Below are 6,137 nucleotides of genomic sequence, written 5' to 3' on the forward strand. Positions count from 1 at the left end.
AGTAGCAAGCTACATCATCTTTTTGTTGATTCATCTATTGTGTCTCAATCAATTTGAATAAATTACTGCACTACACGAATACTTTCTTCCATATTCTCTAAAGTGTCACTGGGTGTCAGTTGCTAGCGGAACAACCACGTGTGGTTGGTTAATTTTCTAGGTTTTTCTTCGTCATCCCCTGTGATGCTGATTGAATAACGTGTGCTATATTTGTCCTGGTGACGGTGAGTGTTTCTGTTTGTGTATTTTTTGTTTACGTTCTAATTTATGTATTATAGTTTAAAACTGAGGAAAATCAAAGACCACGTGTTGGTGCATAAAACTTTAGTGTCTAAGAGTAGTGATTTCTTCGAAGCCACTTCATCTGAAAAACTTATGACACCCTAAATTAAGAATATGGAGGGATTCAACGTAATATAAATTGTTTATTAATTTGAATATGTAAAGTTGGTAATAATTTTAGGTGACGATGGCAATGACAAATCTGTTTAATTAGAGGTTTAAAAAAATAATTTCTAGACGCGATGCCATAATGCTGTTTTTGCAATTTATGCAAGGTACGAGATGAATTATTGAAGGTTAGTAACCTTTTCTTTATTTGTATATGATAAGAATATGTTCTTTAACATACATTTAAAAACTGGTAATAATTATATTTAACTACTATTACTATTAAATAATTTTATATTCATTCATGTAAACTAGTATTCATGTAATTGAATATACTTAACTTGTCTATGTTATGTAATTAGTACAAATGTTAAATTACACTAATATTTTCCCCGTAAGTTACGATCAATTAGATCTAATCCACCGATGAATGTTCATTCTGTACAAACCATTTTTCAATATATCTATAGTGATTCAGGTTTTTTGGTCGCCGTTTGATGGAATTATTTCCTAACGTTTCGCTAGTACGAGTAGCTAGTATCTTCAAAGGTCTAATTGTCTAAATAACAACTTAGACAATTGATGTTCTAGAAATTTCGTTCTGTTCGTTGACCGTTCTTATCTGCTTAGCGATTTGTGTTTTTGAGCACTGGTGTCCATATTTTATCGAGTTTCAATGCTTCTTCTTTTCTATTGCGTATCTTGGAATTTTATCTTGTGATTTCCATCTAACAGTGCATGTTCAGCGACAATAGACTTGTCCGATTGTTCCAAGATGCAGTTTCGTTTGTGCTCAAAAACACTGAAATCGCTAAGCAGGTAAGAACGGCCAACGAACAGAACGAAATTTCAAGAATGTCAATTGTCTAAGTTGTCATTTAGTTGTTAATCAGATGTCAAAGTGACACGAACCAAATAAGACCTCTGAAGATGCTAGACACTCTGCTGCTAGCGAAACGTTATGAAATAATTCCAACAAACGTCGACCAATAAACCTGAACAATTATAGATATTAATAACAATAAAATTTTAATATTCAAACAATTATTTTCATTAATCTTTACTATTGCTACCGTATGTTAATATTGTTTCGAAAGGTAACCTGTGCCTATGACTGCTTGATTTTTTCTCTGTAATGTCAGTTTAATACATGCTATGTGAAATACAGCAAATAATGTTAAAAATGGAATGCTTTAAATACTCTTTGGTTTTTGCTGTTTTCAAATAAATTTGTATCTGTTTTGATTTTTCCTCTTAATGTTTTAGAAATCGATAACTGATAAACTAAAATGACGTACACCTTTACATATATGCAGCTGTGTATATCAATATTCAAATAAACCTGAAACCTTCAGGATCAGTGTACTTTCATTTAGCTTGTTACTCATGTGATTTAATTGAATATATCCATATACAGAATATTCAAAGAGGATTAAACAAAACAATATTGTAATATAATCCTCAATCAATATACTCATTAATATGTTTATATTAATCTCGCTTTTTTTCATTTTATTTTTGTATCAATATGTATTGGTAAATATTAACCACAAAATCAATTGGATTGATTTTGACCACTTCTGCGGACAGTTGTTTTAATTTCATTGTGTGTTTAATTGTTATCAATAACAATTTACATGAATACAGAGCTGGGCACAGGCTGGTAAAATTATTTTGTATTTGCATTCATTTATTTGTTATTCGCTATTTTGTTACTATTACCCAAATATTTTTTTTTTGTTTTAAAGTTGGGAAATCTGTTAAATATTGTAATAAATATTATAAATATTTTTATATGATATGTAAGCACAAAACATCTTTATTTTTTAAACAATGACCAGTATATGGAGTGATGATTACATTTAGTGTACACTTTTAAAGTAAATACACAAATAAAAATGAATGAACAGTTAATAAAATATTATGTTATTTTTATTGTTCAAGTTCTGATATATTTATCGTACTGCAGTTTTACATAATTGTTTAGTACTAGTTCAGTGACTTGTATAATACATAACTCCAAAAGTGACATCGTGCAAGAGCAGTATGTTAATATTACTTTTATTTTACGACTTATGCTTATTTTGTGATTTTCCATTTTCCTCAATTGATAACAGTTCAATGAAAATAAATTTTAAATTAAAGCATTCAATACAAATCAAATACAAGGGAAACGTTTAGTTACCGATTTATACAACCAAGTTTGAATTCTAAAATATTGAATATACAGTACAGTCTCGACGTCGACCAATAAACCCGAACAAGATAGATAGATATGGGAACAATGGTCACGAAAGTCTCAATCTTTATATTTTTTAATATAATATGAATTGGTTTAGTTATTATACTTATTAAAAACAATTTATAATAGTGTCACACCCGTGACTTATTGGGCGTTGGGGAGTTGCTCAGATAAATACCAGTACAGAATAAATACAATTTTATTCATATCTCATGTAGAAAAAACACATTACAAATTGTCTGACTTACAGTAACAAGTAAGGGACCATCTTCAGGCCTGCTCTTGGGGTTGAATGGTATTCACCGGGCGACTCGTGACCTCTGTTGTAGTTCACACACTTCTGTTCCTTGATCTTCGTCGCGCTTTTATTTATAGTCTGATATTACAAAATATTACGATGGTTTATTGACACCAGTTAAGCATGACCCAGATATTCCGCTGAGTCTTGGCAAGTCAGCGGAATGTATTGGTGTTGACAATGCCAATCACGACACTAGGGGCGATGTTTGTATGTTGATGATGAAGTATTATTATTTATGTGTCCTATCGTCCCTATGTGACACTATTGTTATTAATGAAAATAATAAATATTTTACTAATTAGTACATGTAATGACTTCTATTTCTAAAGTACCTGGACAGTAGTCAAACATAGCATGTAGAGATTTATGTTTATTTTAGTTAAGTAATTCATTTTGCATACAACTAATAATGTTGGATGATGGGAACCAGTTCTTATTGTAATTTTTTTAATAATACGAAAAATTAATATTGAAATCGAAATATCGAGTTATCGAATTTGAGTGTGGACAATGAAACAATGGAAGCTGCCAGAATGTCAGTTTAGTTTTTTCAGGACAAGTGAGCGAGTAATTTAACATTTAAATAAAGAGGAATTAATATGATCAAGTAGTCGAACAAAAGTTCAATTGAACAGCTACTTTGCTATTCATATACGTGAATATGATCTACTAAAAATTCATTTAATTATCCATTTATCTAGATTCCAATGCTATACAAATTTTTGAATATCAAATCAAAATGCTTAAATTGCCATTTACATAAAGAGAAAACTATTTGCACCATAAAAGTGAACAAATTAAGTTAAATTTAATTGATATTCTCTGAAATATTTTAAAATACGTTTTAAAAGATTACGTGAAATTTTGTGACTAAAATTAGATAATTGTATAAAATAATTTACTGGAAATTAAGATGAAATGTAACATATGGTCTTAATACTAATTATTTTTAAAAAAATAGTTGAAAAACAATATTTTACAATCAGTACCTTTTGCCAAACATTTAGTAACTCATTCACTAATATTTTTAACAACCTTTGATAAATTATATTAAATAACTTTTTGAAAATATTGAAAAACATGTTTTTATTGTAAAGAATTTTTTGTAAAACATTTTTTTTTAATTTTTAGTAAATAAGTGTCACTCTAAAATTTATTTTATTATTATAATTCTAACATGATTTAACTATTTAAAGAATTTAGATTGATTATTAAATATGTTGAAGTTTATTTGGTCACCGATTTCTATTTATAATGAAGTATTTATGAAAATGGTAACAAAAATGTAATGTACAAAATAAACTAGACAAAATTTTGTCCATAGTTATTTAAAAAAAATAATTTTTACAAAAAACATACATTTTTAAAATTAAAAAGACTTACTTTATTGTCCTTTAATATTTTGTATATATTCAATCTTACTTTTTATTTTAGTCATGAACGATGGAACAAAGGAAATTTCCAGAATGTTTTAGTTTACTCATGACATATGAGTGATCAAAGAGAATCTGATGTGAAAGAGGTGAAACCAAAGGTCAGTAGATTAGAAACTTTGAGTTTGATTAGTTTGAAGTATATTTAATGTTAACACAGTCTGTCATAAAAATTAGGTGACTGATGTTAGATAAGTATTTTGTGTTTAATATTATTCCAAGTACACTCCATTATTTATACAAGATTGGAATCGTCTGTAAAACAATTTAAAACAAAGTTGAATTCATTGTTTGGGGCCTTTTCTAGGACCCATGTTCCCGTATTTTGAATCTCTTTTATAGCCAGAAGTTTGTTGGTAGTAAATCTAGCGAATATGGAGTGTGTTGTAAAACAAGGCTCTTTTTGGGACATTCTGGGTCTAACATAGATAATTATCTTCAGCAATCTGTCCTGGACCTCAAATAACACTGACCTACAATCGTTTGACCTTGATGAAGTGGGAAAAATGGATTAAGTATAAACACTTAGAAGGTTTAAATTTCGTGAATCAAATATTTATATAACTACTTAGTTCAGTTTTTGTATTATGGGTGGCACTCACCTGAGGAAATTTATACCAACAGTCACCTAAGTTTTGAGACAATTCTATATAAAAATATTTATATTTATACGTTCAAAAGAAAAAAAATTAAAATACAATTCCTTTGGACATTCTTAGGACTTCCGCCACACAATGAGCCAAGGTGTAATCGATAGGTGTCTCGAAAAGATCTTGCTGCTTTACTCTCGTAACAACAAACTTGGACTCTTTGGAAGTTGCAACTTTCTCTTGCAGAAATGTCATTCTCTTTTGCATCGATTCAACTTTACAAACATCCACGGTGTGTGCAGCTGATTTCTTCCATGATAACGTTAGTACGGTGACTTCGTCCTCAGAGACTGGTTTAAATATATTGGCTGGATTTTTTTTGATAAATGAATCGTTGTCTGGTGAAGAAGGTGTCTGAAAAATTCCATCATATAAATCAGCCAGAACAGATCTATTTTTAATATACAGATCTTGAGCTTTTTTATATTCGGACGCTCGACTACCGGATCCAGTAAATTTACTACCATATTTAACAGGATAATTGGACTCTGTAGAATACTTGGACGACTTTTTAGAAGAACCACAGAGAGATTTTAACCATTCTTCAATTTGAGATATGAGATCATCGTCACTCCCGGAAATGGCAAGGCAAGGCATTTTAAGGATAGTATCTAAATTCAGTTTGCTACGAGTCACTCTCAAAAATTCTAAAAATTGTGGTTCTAAGTTAGGAGATAGTCTTTCATTCAAGTTATCGATTCCAAATAAATCTTCAAATTCAAAACTATCCGAAGATATCTTTAAACGAGGTTTACATAGAGCTTTGGATAGTGATGATCGGTTAGATGGAACAGCCTCATGTCTATAGTGGGGACCAGGACTAGATGGTTGGTTATTATGATATGACGTTGTTAATTTTGCCTTAAATATAAATTTAGGAACTATAGGCGAATCACTAACATCAGATTCATCAGAAGAATTCATAATTAAATGTTCGTAGTGAATTCTCGGAATTATGAATTATGAAACGGACCAGCAACTTAGCTGGTATGAAAACCAGGACTAGAGGCAATAGTCTTAGGTGGAAGCTACAGATGCTCACTAACATCAGACGATTCCTTAGCAGAATGTTAACCGAAAATGATGTTAAATTCGCCGTTAACTTTGATCTGGTGGAGGTG

General features: G+C 30.1%; 1 long non-coding RNA gene across 1 annotated transcript; it reads left to right on the forward strand.

The window, feature by feature from the left end:
* On the forward strand, positions 1 to 4,946 carry LOC126266042 (uncharacterized). The gene is made up of 4 exons (XR_007548515.1): positions 1 to 224; positions 279 to 411; positions 464 to 578; positions 4,368 to 4,946. It is a non-coding gene; the product is annotated as an uncharacterized LOC126266042 (long non-coding RNA).
* Positions 4,947 to 6,137: the final 1,191 nt, after the last annotated feature.

The sequence above is a fragment of the Aethina tumida genome, chromosome 6, assembly GCF_024364675.1.
Source record: "Aethina tumida isolate Nest 87 chromosome 6, icAetTumi1.1, whole genome shotgun sequence".
In the NCBI taxonomy this organism is placed as follows: domain Eukaryota; kingdom Metazoa; phylum Arthropoda; class Insecta; order Coleoptera; family Nitidulidae; genus Aethina; species Aethina tumida.